This window comes from Geotrypetes seraphini, chromosome 3 (genome assembly GCF_902459505.1).
Source record: "Geotrypetes seraphini chromosome 3, aGeoSer1.1, whole genome shotgun sequence".
In the NCBI taxonomy this organism is placed as follows: domain Eukaryota; kingdom Metazoa; phylum Chordata; class Amphibia; order Gymnophiona; family Dermophiidae; genus Geotrypetes; species Geotrypetes seraphini.
The window spans coordinates 114,088,177-114,102,620 of record NC_047086.1 but is presented as its reverse complement, the minus strand read 5'-3'; the positions used below and the strand labels follow the sequence as shown (position 1 = coordinate 114,102,620).

General features: G+C 47.3%; 1 protein-coding gene across 3 annotated transcripts in view; it reads right to left on the bottom strand.

The window, feature by feature from the left end:
• CLIC5 (chloride intracellular channel 5) overlaps positions 1-14,444 on the bottom strand; it is a 264,527-nt gene that overhangs the window by 63,486 nt on the left and 186,597 nt on the right. The window lies entirely within an intron of this gene.

Below are 14,444 nucleotides of genomic sequence, written 5' to 3'. Positions count from 1 at the left end.
CTCACCCCCACTAATATACGGGCAGGAGGGATCCCAGGCTCTTCAGCCCTCGACGCACCCACGCTCGCCCCCCCGAACCCCCGATCCCCCCCGAACCCCCTCCTGTGCCTAAGGCTACTGGGCCTATTCTGGTGGGCCCAGGTGCCTCAGGCCCCACTTGTGGGCGGGGTTTGAGCTGCCTGGGCCAATCAGGCCCTAAGGCCAGCCATTCCTGCGATGGCTGGCCTGCCGGACGGACGGGCTTGGCACCCGTCTGTACGTCCAATGATGTTAAGGTGGAGGGGATTAGGGGTGGGGGGATCGAGGGGTTGACAGAGGGGGGTCTAGGGCTGTCAGGGGGCCGATCGGGGATTCGGGAGGGCGAACGTGGGTGCATCGAGGGCAGGAGGGCCTGGGATCCCTCCTGCCCGTATTTTAGTGGGGGTGGGGGGTAGGTGGTTCGCCTGGGCAGGAGGGGTTGGGCTCCCTCCTGCTTGATCTTGTAGGAGGGGGGTCGCATGGCCAGGAGGGCTTGAGCTCCCTCCTGGCCCGATTGTTATCGGCGGGGGGAGGGTTCCAGGATCGCCGGTGCAAGAGGGCTTGGGCTCCCTCTTGCCCCAATTGTATTTGGAGGTTCGGGGGCTCGCAGGGAAAGATGGTTTGGGCTCCCTCTTGCCCCGATTGTACTTGGCAAGGCCAGGAGGGCTTGGGCTCTCTCCTGGCCCGATCATTGTAAGGGGGGTGGGGGGTGGATTCTGTAACCAGTGTTGTTCTTGACAGACACTGGTTGCAGAATCCAGATTTTAGGTGAAGGACTGGCTCCTCCTTTGCCTAAAAGCTCTTGTGTTGGGCGTTTGGGACTTAGGCGTTTTTGGTTGATTATATGTTATTAGTGTAGACGGAGTGGTGGTCTGGGCGTTTAAACAGCTGAACGTAGAGTGTGACAGGGATCTGGCTAGTCCTAATAAAGCCCGGGGAAAAGCCCAGGGAAAAGAGCAGGGAAGCATTAATAATGTGCCAGGGACTAAGGAGAAGAAATATCCTGAGTTTAGGGAAAATCCTGAGCACAAGGTTAAGAGGGAGCCTGTCCCTTTAATAGCTCACAGAGCTCAGGCTGGAACGGAAAGGACAGGGCTCTTTAAGGAATTAGCTAAAGCTGCTGTGAGGGGGCGTGGTTATGTGCCGAGTCTCCCTTTTTCTGAAGCTCCCTCGTCAGTGAGAGAGGAGGGACAGCTGGGACTGGAAGCTCAGGGGAAGCTGAGAAGGAAACCAGCTACAGCAGCTAACTTTTGGCCAGCCTTCAGAAGTTCTCACCAGGATAGGGAAATGCAAAACCCTGAAACACAATCTGAGGTTTGTGACATGGACTGGTTAGAGAGTAATGCTATGTCTGGGGAAGAACACCCTATGGAATGGGAATAGGTTTAGGAAAACCTGAATGTCCTTTTTCCTTGGTAAAAGGGGTTTTGTTTTTTGTTCTTCCTTTTTGAGTTTTATGTTTTGTGAAGGATTTTGTATCCTGTTTTCAACCTGGGCTGGAAGCTGCTGAATTTACTGTTGGGTTAGATAAGTGGAACAGTGGCCACACCTGTGGGAGTACAAGTCCCTCTGCTCCTAGGAAAAGGGAACTGCCACTCAAATCTACCAGAAGCCTAATTAGTGCTTAGAACCGGGTAGCCTAACTATTGCCAAGGCAGGTATGGTTCTAGCACTGCTTGTGGAAAGAATACCTAACATGAACTGTATTTTATGTTCTTAATTTGTGAACTTGAATTGGCCAGCACTGAGGGTGCAGTGAAAAGAACTGGCACATGAGAGAAAGAAAGCAGAACAAGAGAAAATTGGAATGTTTTGGGTTTTTACTTTGAATGCCAAATTTTGACCCTTTTTGTTTGAAACTTTTCTTGTGGATAAATAAAAGTGATATATTTGGACAAAAACCCGGCCAGTGTGGTGTGCAGTTTATGGGAGGCACCAGGCCAGCTGTGGCCCACCACAGTTACGCTCGAGCCAAGACTGGGATTCTGTGGAGTTACTAGGCCTCGCCAGGATCCCGGTCCCACAAGTGGTATCAGAGGGGATTATACTGCCTCCAGGTGGACACAGAAAATTTTTTTTTTTTTTTTTGGTTTTTGGCTTTCTTTTCTCTCCTGCTACTCTTCGGAGGAGCGATCAGTCTGCTGGGGCCTAACAACTATCGGCTAAGAGGATTTTGTTCATGAGGAAACAACGCTTGGGCGGAGTCGGTGGAGAATCACAACGTGGGAACAACAGCAGGCTGAGGCGTGAATGATCGAGAGTGCAGATCCAGGAGACGGAGGAACGACAGGATTGTGGTTTTGGGACGCCCTGAGATCCCAAAGGCGTAGACTCTTCAGTCCCTGAGGTAAGAGGTACCTAGGGGGGAAACTGAAGAGGATTCCTAAAGGGAAGTGGTCTCCCAGTTTAGCCAGGGAGGGAGAATCTCTGATTTAAGGAGCCGCACTTGGTGTTTCCTGTCCTTTTGTTTATTTCAGGATGGATGTCAAGCAGTTGGCGGCGGTAATGGATGCCGGGAGACAACAATTGACTGAGGACTTGCGTGCGGTGATTCGTGCGAACCAAGAAATATGGAGAGCTACCCAGGAGACGGCACAACACCGGCATGAGGAACTGGTGAAAGTACTTTCAACACAGTTAAGAACTTCTAGTCTGGGACCTGCGGGTGGACAGACACCTATGGACGCAAGTATGCCAGGTGCTGGGGTTCAGAGTTTGGTGGGACCTCAACCTTTACAATTTCTAACGCTATGTAAAATGGGTCCGCAGGATGCGGCTGATGACTTTCTTAATACTTTTGAGCGTGTTGCTACGGCGGCTGGATGGCCAGAGAGCCAGTGGGCCGTAAGATTAGCACCTTGTCTGGCGGGGAAAGCTTTGTCAGCATACCAAACTTTAAATCCTGAATATGTTACCAATTATAATCAAGTTAGGACCCATATTTTGGAAACTTTAGGTCTCACGAAGGAATATTACCGTCAGCAATTCCGGGGTTCCCATATGTTGGAAGGGGAGCGCCCTAAAACACTACTGCAGCGCCTGCAACGCATGGCGGAGAGGTGGCTACAGTCTTGTTTAACTGACGTTAAGGCATTATTTGCTGAGATCCTAAAGGAACAATTTATTGAAGCACTACCAGAGATGGTTCGTGGCTGGGTCAAGAAGCTAGGAGGAGATGAGTTGGCACAAGTGTTGGAAGCAACAGAACACTTTATGGATGCCACGGCTTCCTACCCTGGTACAGAAAGTGGGGCTAAAACCTCAAGGGGTGCTTATATGGAGAATGAGATCAGACGAATAGCAGCTCCCGGTATAGTGCCTAAAACCTTGCCTAATAAGCGAGGGGGGCCTAAGAGGGAGGTGGTGTGCTATAGGTGTGGAAAAGTAGGACACTTACAAAGAGAGTGTAGAGTCCGGAAAGAATTTAGTTCCCAAACAACTTGGGGTACGGGGCGGAGGAATCAGTATCTCCTTAAAGTGACTCTGGAGGGACACCCGGTATGGGCTCTGTTAGATTCAGGAGCAGATCAGACCCTGATATCAAGCACATATTGGCAAAAGATACGGGGAAATAAAAATCCCTACCAAAGTCAGACACTGGCGACTATTATGTGTGTTCATGGGATTACGAAATCTTGCCCGCAGCATTTGCTCACAGTTGAATATGAAGGCAGAAGGCACTCTCTGCTAGTGGCGGTAATTAAAGATGCGCCTTTTACGCTACTGTTGGGCAGAGACTGGCCTGATCTCTCTAGGGGACTTGGAATAGGGGGTAAAAAGATATCAAGACCCCAGAGGAGGGAGAGACCTGACCCACAGGTAGTTATGGGGGTTAGAACAATCCACCAACGTTATAAACAGCAAGCACGAAGGGAGAACAAACACCCTGTTTTGCGGTATGCACGTATGTCTGCCCAGGCTAGAGCACCTACACAAGCTTATGAGGGCGCAGCGGGATATGATGTGTATGCCGTTCAGAAGGAAGTGATTCCTCCTGGAGGTAGAAGCTTAGTACAAACTGATCTCCAAGTGTCACCTCCACCAGGGACGTATTTACGGGTTGCCCCGCGATCGGGCTTAGCGCTCCGTCATGCGATTCATGTAGGGGCGGGAGTTATCGATCCTGATTATAGGGGTAATCTCTCAGTCCTGTTATTTAATTTTGGCACTGAACCCTTTTCTATACAGGCGGGGGACAAGGTAGCTCAGTTAGTATGTGAACGATTATGTAAACCCCGTTTGCAAGAATGGCCTCATTTATCCCCAACACTTCGGGGTGAAAACGGATTTGGCTCTTCGGGTATGCAGGGAGGTGCACCTGAAGAAGTAAGGAAGGAGGTGGAAGGGGGTTCCCTGGGAGAGGTTGAAGCTAGGCAGCTAGGACCATTACAGGAACAAGTACGTGCCCTAAAGAAAGAAATAGAACAATTTTCCCATTGGAAGAAGGAGCGTGAGGCTGGGGAACAGGAAGAAGACAGGGATAGAGCCCAGGAGTATTCGTCTTCTGACCCAGGGAGTCAGCAGGCCTTAAAGTTACTGAAGGAGGGTACTGAGGAATGTCAGAGGAACTTGGAGCAATTACAAGAAGCATCTCAGGTCCTGCGAGAACAGGTTCAGGCCCTAAAAGAACAATTCACAGGGAAATCAGGAGCCTGTCCCCAAGCAGAAATGTTAGCGCAACAGGTAGCGTCCTTACAAAAGGATACGGAGCAAAAGGGGGGGCAGGTGGCGGAAGTGTGCCAACGGTGGATCATGGAACAGGAGACTAGGGATCAACAGAATACCCGGCTGAGGGAAATCCAGGCTGGCCTAGAGAAAATCCAAACGGGAGTGGGGGCTCTAGCTCACAGGGTGGAGACTCTAGAGAAGATGAAAATAGGGGAACTAAAAGATTCTCTTGGGGCTCTGACAGAGAGGATTGAGGGGCTAGAACACCCAGAGGAGTTAGGAGAAGGGGGTTTTGCTGAAAGTTCGGAGTACCCTATTCTCAATTGGCCTGATGATTTTCAAACAGGGCCACCGATTTCCATGACCCATAGGGGTAGAAGAAAGAAGAAGGGTCTCACCGCAATATATTAGGCTCACGCGATGGTATTTAGCTCTACAAGGATACCGATTCCAGGTGGTTCACAGGCCAGGGAAGCTGCATACCAATGTAGACACTCTGTCACGTCTGTCGGAACTATCGTCACAGAATCCTTCTCTTACCCGGGGTAAGATTTTGAGGGTGGGGGAATGTGACAGGGATCTGGCTAGTCCTAATAAAGCCCGGGGAAAAGCCCAGGGAAAAGAGCAGGGAAGCATTAATAATGTGCCAGGGACTAAGGAGAAGAAATATCCTGAGTTTAGGGAAAATCCTGAGCACAAGGTTAAGAGGGAGCCTGTCCCTTTAATAGCTCACAGAGCTCAGGCTGGAACGGAAAGGACAGGGCTCTTTAAGGAATTAGCTAAAGCTGCTGTGAGGGGGCGTGGTTATGTGCCGAGTCTCCCTTTTTCTGAAGCTCCCTCGTCAGTGAGAGAGGAGGGACAGCTGGGACTGGAAGCTCAGGGGAAGCTGAGAAGGAAACCAGCTACAGCAGCTAACTTTTGGCCAGCCTTCAGAAGTTCTCACCAGGATAGGGAAATGCAAAACCCTGAAACACAATCTGAGGTTTGTGACATGGACTGGTTAGAGAGTAATGCTATGTCTGGGGAAGAACACCCTATGGAATGGGAATAGGTTTAGGAAAACCTGAATGTCCTTTTTCCTTGGTAAAAGGGGTTTTGTTTTTTGTTCTTCCTTTTTGAGTTTTATGTTTTGTGAAGGATTTTGTATCCTGTTTTCAACCTGGGCTGGAAGCTGCTGAATTTACTGTTGGGTTAGATAAGTGGAACAGTGGCCACACCTGTGGGAGTACAAGTCCCTCTGCTCCTAGGAAAAGGGAACTGCCACTCAAATCTACCAGAAGCCTAATTAGTGCTTAGAACCGGGTAGCCTAACTATTGCCAAGGCAGGTATGGTTCTAGCACTGCTTGTGGAAAGAATACCTAACATGAACTGTATTTTATGTTCTTAATTTGTGAACTTGAATTGGCCAGCACTGAGGGTGCAGTGAAAAGAACTGGCACATGAGAGAAAGAAAGCAGAACAAGAGAAAATTGGAATGTTTTGGGTTTTTACTTTGAATGCCAAATTTTGACCCTTTTTGTTTGAAACTTTTCTTGTGGATAAATAAAAGTGATATATTTGGACAAAAACCCGGCCAGTGTGGTGTGCAGTTTATGGGAGGCACCAGGCCAGCTGTGGCCCACCACAGTTACGCTCGAGCCAAGACTGGGATTCTGTGGAGTTACTAGGCCTCGCCAGGATCCCGGTCCCACAAGTGGTATCAGAGGGGATTATACTGCCTCCAGGTGGACACAGAAAATTTTTTTTTTTTTTTTTGGTTTTTGGCTTTCTTTTCTCTCCTGCTACTCTTCGGAGGAGCGATCAGTCTGCTGGGGCCTAACAACTATCGGCTAAGAGGATTTTGTTCATGAGGAAACAACGCTTGGGCGGAGTCGGTGGAGAATCACAACGTGGGAACAACAGCAGGCTGAGGCGTGAATGATCGAGAGTGCAGATCCAGGAGACGGAGGAACGACAGGATTGTGGTTTTGGGACGCCCTGAGATCCCAAAGGCGTAGACTCTTCAGTCCCTGAGGTAAGAGGTACCTAGGGGGGAAACTGAAGAGGATTCCTAAAGGGAAGTGGTCTCCCAGTTTAGCCAGGGAGGGAGAATCTCTGATTTAAGGAGCCGCACTTGGTGTTTCCTGTCCTTTTGTTTATTTCAGGATGGATGTCAAGCAGTTGGCGGCGGTAATGGATGCCGGGAGACAACAATTGACTGAGGACTTGCGTGCGGTGATTCGTGCGAACCAAGAAATATGGAGAGCTACCCAGGAGACGGCACAACACCGGCATGAGGAACTGGTGAAAGTACTTTCAACACAGTTAAGAACTTCTAGTCTGGGACCTGCGGGTGGACAGACACCTATGGACGCAAGTATGCCAGGTGCTGGGGTTCAGAGTTTGGTGGGACCTCAACCTTTACAATTTCTAACGCTATGTAAAATGGGTCCGCAGGATGCGGCTGATGACTTTCTTAATACTTTTGAGCGTGTTGCTACGGCGGCTGGATGGCCAGAGAGCCAGTGGGCCGTAAGATTAGCACCTTGTCTGGCGGGGAAAGCTTTGTCAGCATACCAAACTTTAAATCCTGAATATGTTACCAATTATAATCAAGTTAGGACCCATATTTTGGAAACTTTAGGTCTCACGAAGGAATATTACCGTCAGCAATTCCGGGGTTCCCATATGTTGGAAGGGGAGCGCCCTAAAACACTACTGCAGCGCCTGCAACGCATGGCGGAGAGGTGGCTACAGTCTTGTTTAACTGACGTTAAGGCATTATTTGCTGAGATCCTAAAGGAACAATTTATTGAAGCACTACCAGAGATGGTTCGTGGCTGGGTCAAGAAGCTAGGAGGAGATGAGTTGGCACAAGTGTTGGAAGCAACAGAACACTTTATGGATGCCACGGCTTCCTACCCTGGTACAGAAAGTGGGGCTAAAACCTCAAGGGGTGCTTATATGGAGAATGAGATCAGACGAATAGCAGCTCCCGGTATAGTGCCTAAAACCTTGCCTAATAAGCGAGGGGGGCCTAAGAGGGAGGTGGTGTGCTATAGGTGTGGAAAAGTAGGACACTTACAAAGAGAGTGTAGAGTCCGGAAAGAATTTAGTTCCCAAACAACTTGGGGTACGGGGCGGAGGAATCAGTATCTCCTTAAAGTGACTCTGGAGGGACACCCGGTATGGGCTCTGTTAGATTCAGGAGCAGATCAGACCCTGATATCAAGCACATATTGGCAAAAGATACGGGGAAATAAAAATCCCTACCAAAGTCAGACACTGGCGACTATTATGTGTGTTCATGGGATTACGAAATCTTGCCCGCAGCATTTGCTCACAGTTGAATATGAAGGCAGAAGGCACTCTCTGCTAGTGGCGGTAATTAAAGATGCGCCTTTTACGCTACTGTTGGGCAGAGACTGGCCTGATCTCTCTAGGGGACTTGGAATAGGGGGTAAAAAGATATCAAGACCCCAGAGGAGGGAGAGACCTGACCCACAGGTAGTTATGGGGGTTAGAACAATCCACCAACGTTATAAACAGCAAGCACGAAGGGAGAACAAACACCCTGTTTTGCGGTATGCACGTATGTCTGCCCAGGCTAGAGCACCTACACAAGCTTATGAGGGCGCAGCGGGATATGATGTGTATGCCGTTCAGAAGGAAGTGATTCCTCCTGGAGGTAGAAGCTTAGTACAAACTGATCTCCAAGTGTCACCTCCACCAGGGACGTATTTACGGGTTGCCCCGCGATCGGGCTTAGCGCTCCGTCATGCGATTCATGTAGGGGCGGGAGTTATCGATCCTGATTATAGGGGTAATCTCTCAGTCCTGTTATTTAATTTTGGCACTGAACCCTTTTCTATACAGGCGGGGGACAAGGTAGCTCAGTTAGTATGTGAACGATTATGTAAACCCCGTTTGCAAGAATGGCCTCATTTATCCCCAACACTTCGGGGTGAAAACGGATTTGGCTCTTCGGGTATGCAGGGAGGTGCACCTGAAGAAGTAAGGAAGGAGGTGGAAGGGGGTTCCCTGGGAGAGGTTGAAGCTAGGCAGCTAGGACCATTACAGGAACAAGTACGTGCCCTAAAGAAAGAAATAGAACAATTTTCCCATTGGAAGAAGGAGCGTGAGGCTGGGGAACAGGAAGAAGACAGGGATAGAGCCCAGGAGTATTCGTCTTCTGACCCAGGGAGTCAGCAGGCCTTAAAGTTACTGAAGGAGGGTACTGAGGAATGTCAGAGGAACTTGGAGCAATTACAAGAAGCATCTCAGGTCCTGCGAGAACAGGTTCAGGCCCTAAAAGAACAATTCACAGGGAAATCAGGAGCCTGTCCCCAAGCAGAAATGTTAGCGCAACAGGTAGCGTCCTTACAAAAGGATACGGAGCAAAAGGGGGGGCAGGTGGCGGAAGTGTGCCAACGGTGGATCATGGAACAGGAGACTAGGGATCAACAGAATACCCGGCTGAGGGAAATCCAGGCTGGCCTAGAGAAAATCCAAACGGGAGTGGGGGCTCTAGCTCACAGGGTGGAGACTCTAGAGAAGATGAAAATAGGGGAACTAAAAGATTCTCTTGGGGCTCTGACAGAGAGGATTGAGGGGCTAGAACACCCAGAGGAGTTAGGAGAAGGGGGTTTTGCTGAAAGTTCGGAGTACCCTATTCTCAATTGGCCTGATGATTTTCAAACAGGGCCACCGATTTCCATGACCCATAGGGGTAGAAGAAAGAAGAAGGGTCTCACCGCAATATATTAGGCTCACGCGATGGTATTTAGCTCTACAAGGATACCGATTCCAGGTGGTTCACAGGCCAGGGAAGCTGCATACCAATGTAGACACTCTGTCACGTCTGTCGGAACTATCGTCACAGAATCCTTCTCTTACCCGGGGTAAGATTTTGAGGGTGGGGGAATGTGACAGGGATCTGGCTAGTCCTAATAAAGCCCGGGGAAAAGCCCAGGGAAAAGAGCAGGGAAGCATTAATAATGTGCCAGGGACTAAGGAGAAGAAATATCCTGAGTTTAGGGAAAATCCTGAGCACAAGGTTAAGAGGGAGCCTGTCCCTTTAATAGCTCACAGAGCTCAGGCTGGAACGGAAAGGACAGGGCTCTTTAAGGAATTAGCTAAAGCTGCTGTGAGGGGGCGTGGTTATGTGCCGAGTCTCCCTTTTTCTGAAGCTCCCTCGTCAGTGAGAGAGGAGGGACAGCTGGGACTGGAAGCTCAGGGGAAGCTGAGAAGGAAACCAGCTACAGCAGCTAACTTTTGGCCAGCCTTCAGAAGTTCTCACCAGGATAGGGAAATGCAAAACCCTGAAACACAATCTGAGGTTTGTGACATGGACTGGTTAGAGAGTAATGCTATGTCTGGGGAAGAACACCCTATGGAATGGGAATAGGTTTAGGAAAACCTGAATGTCCTTTTTCCTTGGTAAAAGGGGTTTTGTTTTTTGTTCTTCCTTTTTGAGTTTTATGTTTTGTGAAGGATTTTGTATCCTGTTTTCAACCTGGGCTGGAAGCTGCTGAATTTACTGTTGGGTTAGATAAGTGGAACAGTGGCCACACCTGTGGGAGTACAAGTCCCTCTGCTCCTAGGAAAAGGGAACTGCCACTCAAATCTACCAGAAGCCTAATTAGTGCTTAGAACCGGGTAGCCTAACTATTGCCAAGGCAGGTATGGTTCTAGCACTGCTTGTGGAAAGAATACCTAACATGAACTGTATTTTATGTTCTTAATTTGTGAACTTGAATTGGCCAGCACTGAGGGTGCAGTGAAAAGAACTGGCACATGAGAGAAAGAAAGCAGAACAAGAGAAAATTGGAATGTTTTGGGTTTTTACTTTGAATGCCAAATTTTGACCCTTTTTGTTTGAAACTTTTCTTGTGGATAAATAAAAGTGATATATTTGGACAAAAACCCGGCCAGTGTGGTGTGCAGTTTATGGGAGGCACCAGGCCAGCTGTGGCCCACCACAGTTACGCTCGAGCCAAGACTGGGATTCTGTGGAGTTACTAGGCCTCGCCAGGATCCCGGTCCCACAAGAGGCAGGCCATTATTTTTAAAAAAACCTCCTTTTGGACTTTTTTTTTATAATGGACATTTTCCCTGCTTCTACTTTCAACCTTTAAGGCCTTAGGCCAAATGGGGACTTAGACTTTTTTTTTTATTATGCCCCTCCACGTATGTTAAACCTGTAACCTGTTCTGGGCTCTTTAGGGACAACAGGATAGAAAGCAAAATAATAAATAAATAAATAATTGAAATATATTAGCCCTATTATTATATAACTTTAGGCCTGGATTCTCTATACAGCTCCGATATCAGTGGCCGCCTACAAAGCGGCCACAGATCGCATCAATCACGTGACAGCATCATATACAGAATCATGCCTCTGGGAAAGATAGGTGCAGGAAGTATAGGCCAGGTTTTTCCAGGTCTACATTTCCAGCCCCTATCTTTGTTGTGAATTGTGCCTACATAGGTGCTTTAGGCTGCCTAATGTCATTTTGGGCATTAACCATGCCCACAGTGGCGTTAGGTGACCTAAAGTGTCTACAGAGATGTGATTCTGGCACTGATTTTTTAGGTGCTGATAGGCAATTTAATTATAATGGGGGGGGGGGGGGGTTAATCATTTTTAACGGTGTATCTTAATTAACATAGAGAAGCATTTTCAGGAAAAAAGTCTAAGTCCAACTTGGACGTTTCCAGCTAGATGCCCAAAGTTGGATGAACAGAAATGGCCATTTTCGAATGGCAAACTTCTGGACATCCAAATATATATTTTTTTGAAAATCGTCTACTTAGACGTCTTGGCCACTGGGACATCTAGGCTGCCAGAACGTCTAACTGTATACCCAATTTTCGGTCAGAGTTTAGGTGCTGTTTGTAGAATTTCCCCCTTAGTGTCTAAATTTAAGCACTATTTGCGTACTAAAATTATACTGGTTAATATTTAGTCTGTGGAAGTCAGCTCTATTAGCTTCTTTATAGAATCCCACCTAGCAAGATGCATGTATAAATTTTAATTATTGCCAATTAACTGTTTGTCAATTAAGTTGTGCATGTAATTATGGAATATGCCTGATGCACACAATTTTGGGCACCAGATATAGAATCCAGGGGATAACACATAAAAGTAGGCTCTATGTTTTCTTTTTATTTATTACTTTATTTCTTTAATTTTTCAAATTATTAAACAAGCACTTCAATACTTGAATACAGATTTACACCACTAATCCAAAGAAATTAATAAACCTAGCATCACTTACAACAGTAATGTAAGGAAAAGAAATAATATACATTATTTAGTCCACAAATATGGATCCAAGTATTAGACTAATAATAAAAGAAAATATACATATTAATTACAAGAACAGCTCAGGAGACAATGATGGAAACCCCCCAATAGCCTGGACTTAGGGCTCCTTTTACAAGCCACACTAGGGTCTTAACGCACGGAATAGCGCATGCTAAATTGCCACACTCGTTAGCCGCTACTGCCTCCTTTTGAGCAGGTGGTAGATTTCCAACTAGCACGTGCTATAGCACAAGTTAATCCGGTGCGTGCATTAAAACAGCTAGCGCATCTTTGTAAAAGGAGTCCTTAAACTTCTGGTAGAGCTATTGGACCAATCACCACTCTCCTCCCCCCCCCCCCCCTTCCTTAGCTGATATAAATTCCAACAATTACTTTGGTTTGAAAAATAAAAAATGTTTTCTTTGTAGTGAAACACAGCATTTTGCTGGAAATTTCAGAATGAAGGATGCACCCAGAGCCAAGGTTCTGGGTTTATAAAGAAGAAATTCTTTCTGTCTCTTCTGTGTCGCTTGAGCAATATCAGGAAAAATCCGGATTGCCGAACCAAAGAACTTATCATTCATGTGTCTGAAGTAAAGTTTAAATACAAAGTCTCTGTCATGCTCCAAGGCAAACGTTACCAAGAGAGTTGTCCTTTCCGTAACTACTTCCAGGGACTTCTCCAAAAAATCTGTTAAATTCATTCCTCCCTTCTCCATTTCTCCCCTTTCAGCAGGAGTAGAACTATCCTGTTTTTTCCCTGTAGATAAATATTGAGCCGCGGTGATAGACGGCAAGTTATCTTGCGGAATCATTAAAATTTATTTCAAATATTTGCACACCATCTCAAGTGGAGATAATACTGGAGATTTGGAAAAATTTAAAAGTCTTGTTATTTCTTCTCTGTTTATTTTCCATATATTCAAGGTTTTTAAAAAAATAAAAGATCTTTCTTTAATAATCTCCCTTTCTACCTTCTTTATTTGAGTAATCTGTTCTTCATATTTTTTGTTTTCATCTGCTTGTTCTTTTAACTTTTCCTCATGGGCCCCAACCTGAGAGCTGACAGAGATACAGTCCGCCTGTACCTGAATCATCCCCTTCTGGAGGTTAGAATCCATGATTTCTATATCCTCCAAAGTTCCTCTAAATTCACTATTGCTGGCTTAGTCAATTGTCCAAATTGAATGTTGTTACTCACAATAGTTTTTCCTGCCTCTGCTTTGAGTGCCGATATCTGGGCTCCAGTGGGGACTTCTTCCTCCATTACTTCTCCTCCCACTGCTCTTCCAGGGCCAGACAGCAATCCACCTTCCAGAGTAAGCTGTTCAGCCATTCTCTCTGCAGGGTTACTTCCTGATTGGACAGGACTTCGCCCCTGCATCGGGCTTAGGGAAACCCAATCATCGCTAAGGTTCGCCGAAGCCAGCGTTTCTGCCAGAGTCAGGGGCGTCTCCTTCAGCTGGTGAGAGAACCCACCGTCCAACGTTGTTTGCGCCAAGGTCTTGGAACTCCCTGCTACCAGAGGAATGGATCGGATAGTTCCCTTCCTCTTCCCCATTCGGGACTCATTCCATGCTTAGTCCCGCAGCACTGTTTGAGGCCCGCAGGGAAAAAAAGACTTAAACTCTTGCAGAGACAAGCAACTGCCTGCGATACTGAAGAATCACGCAGACAAGCCGCACAGAGCAGGTAAAGGGAAAGAGGGCTTGTGGAACAGCGCTAGCACAGAGCTCACCGCCTAGCGTCTGTTCCGGCTCTATGTTTTCTGAGTGTCTATAACCCCTGCCCCCAGCCACAACTCACCCCAGTAATTTTACAGCCTCAGCACCATCTTGTACAATTGTAGTCTATCCCCCTAATATTCAGCCTATGGGAGATCACTGTTAATCTAGCATGGTCTGCAGCAAACCTGGATAGTCAATGCCGGCGTCATATCCGGCAACCAGCATTGAATATCCGGTTTATTATTGGCAGACTAAGCCAATATTCAGCAGATAGCCAGCTAAATCTGCCACACTATCGGCCTCTTTTACAAAGCTGCGCTACCAGCCCTGAAGCCCATAGAGATTTAAAGGGCTTCGGGGCTGTTGCCGCACAGCAGCTGCTAACGTGGCTTTGTAAAAGAGGCCGCATGTCTCTCTTGCTATGATCTCTCATGCGATGTTTGCCACACAATGTTTTCCATTCCATGTCTTCCATGTTATATTTCATCATGCATACTTGCCTTACCATTTTTGCCAAATTGTGTCATACTATATTAACCATGCTTTGTAATATTATGTTTGACATACTATGTTTTGCCGAATTATACTCGCTATGCTTTGTCTCACCATATCACGTACACACACCTCTTATGGAATCAATGGAGTAGAAAAGGGAGGTCATCTTGGTGAGGGCACAGGCACCCTTCCTTCTCTCCGTCCCCCCCCCCCCCACACACACACACACACACACACTGCCACGCGT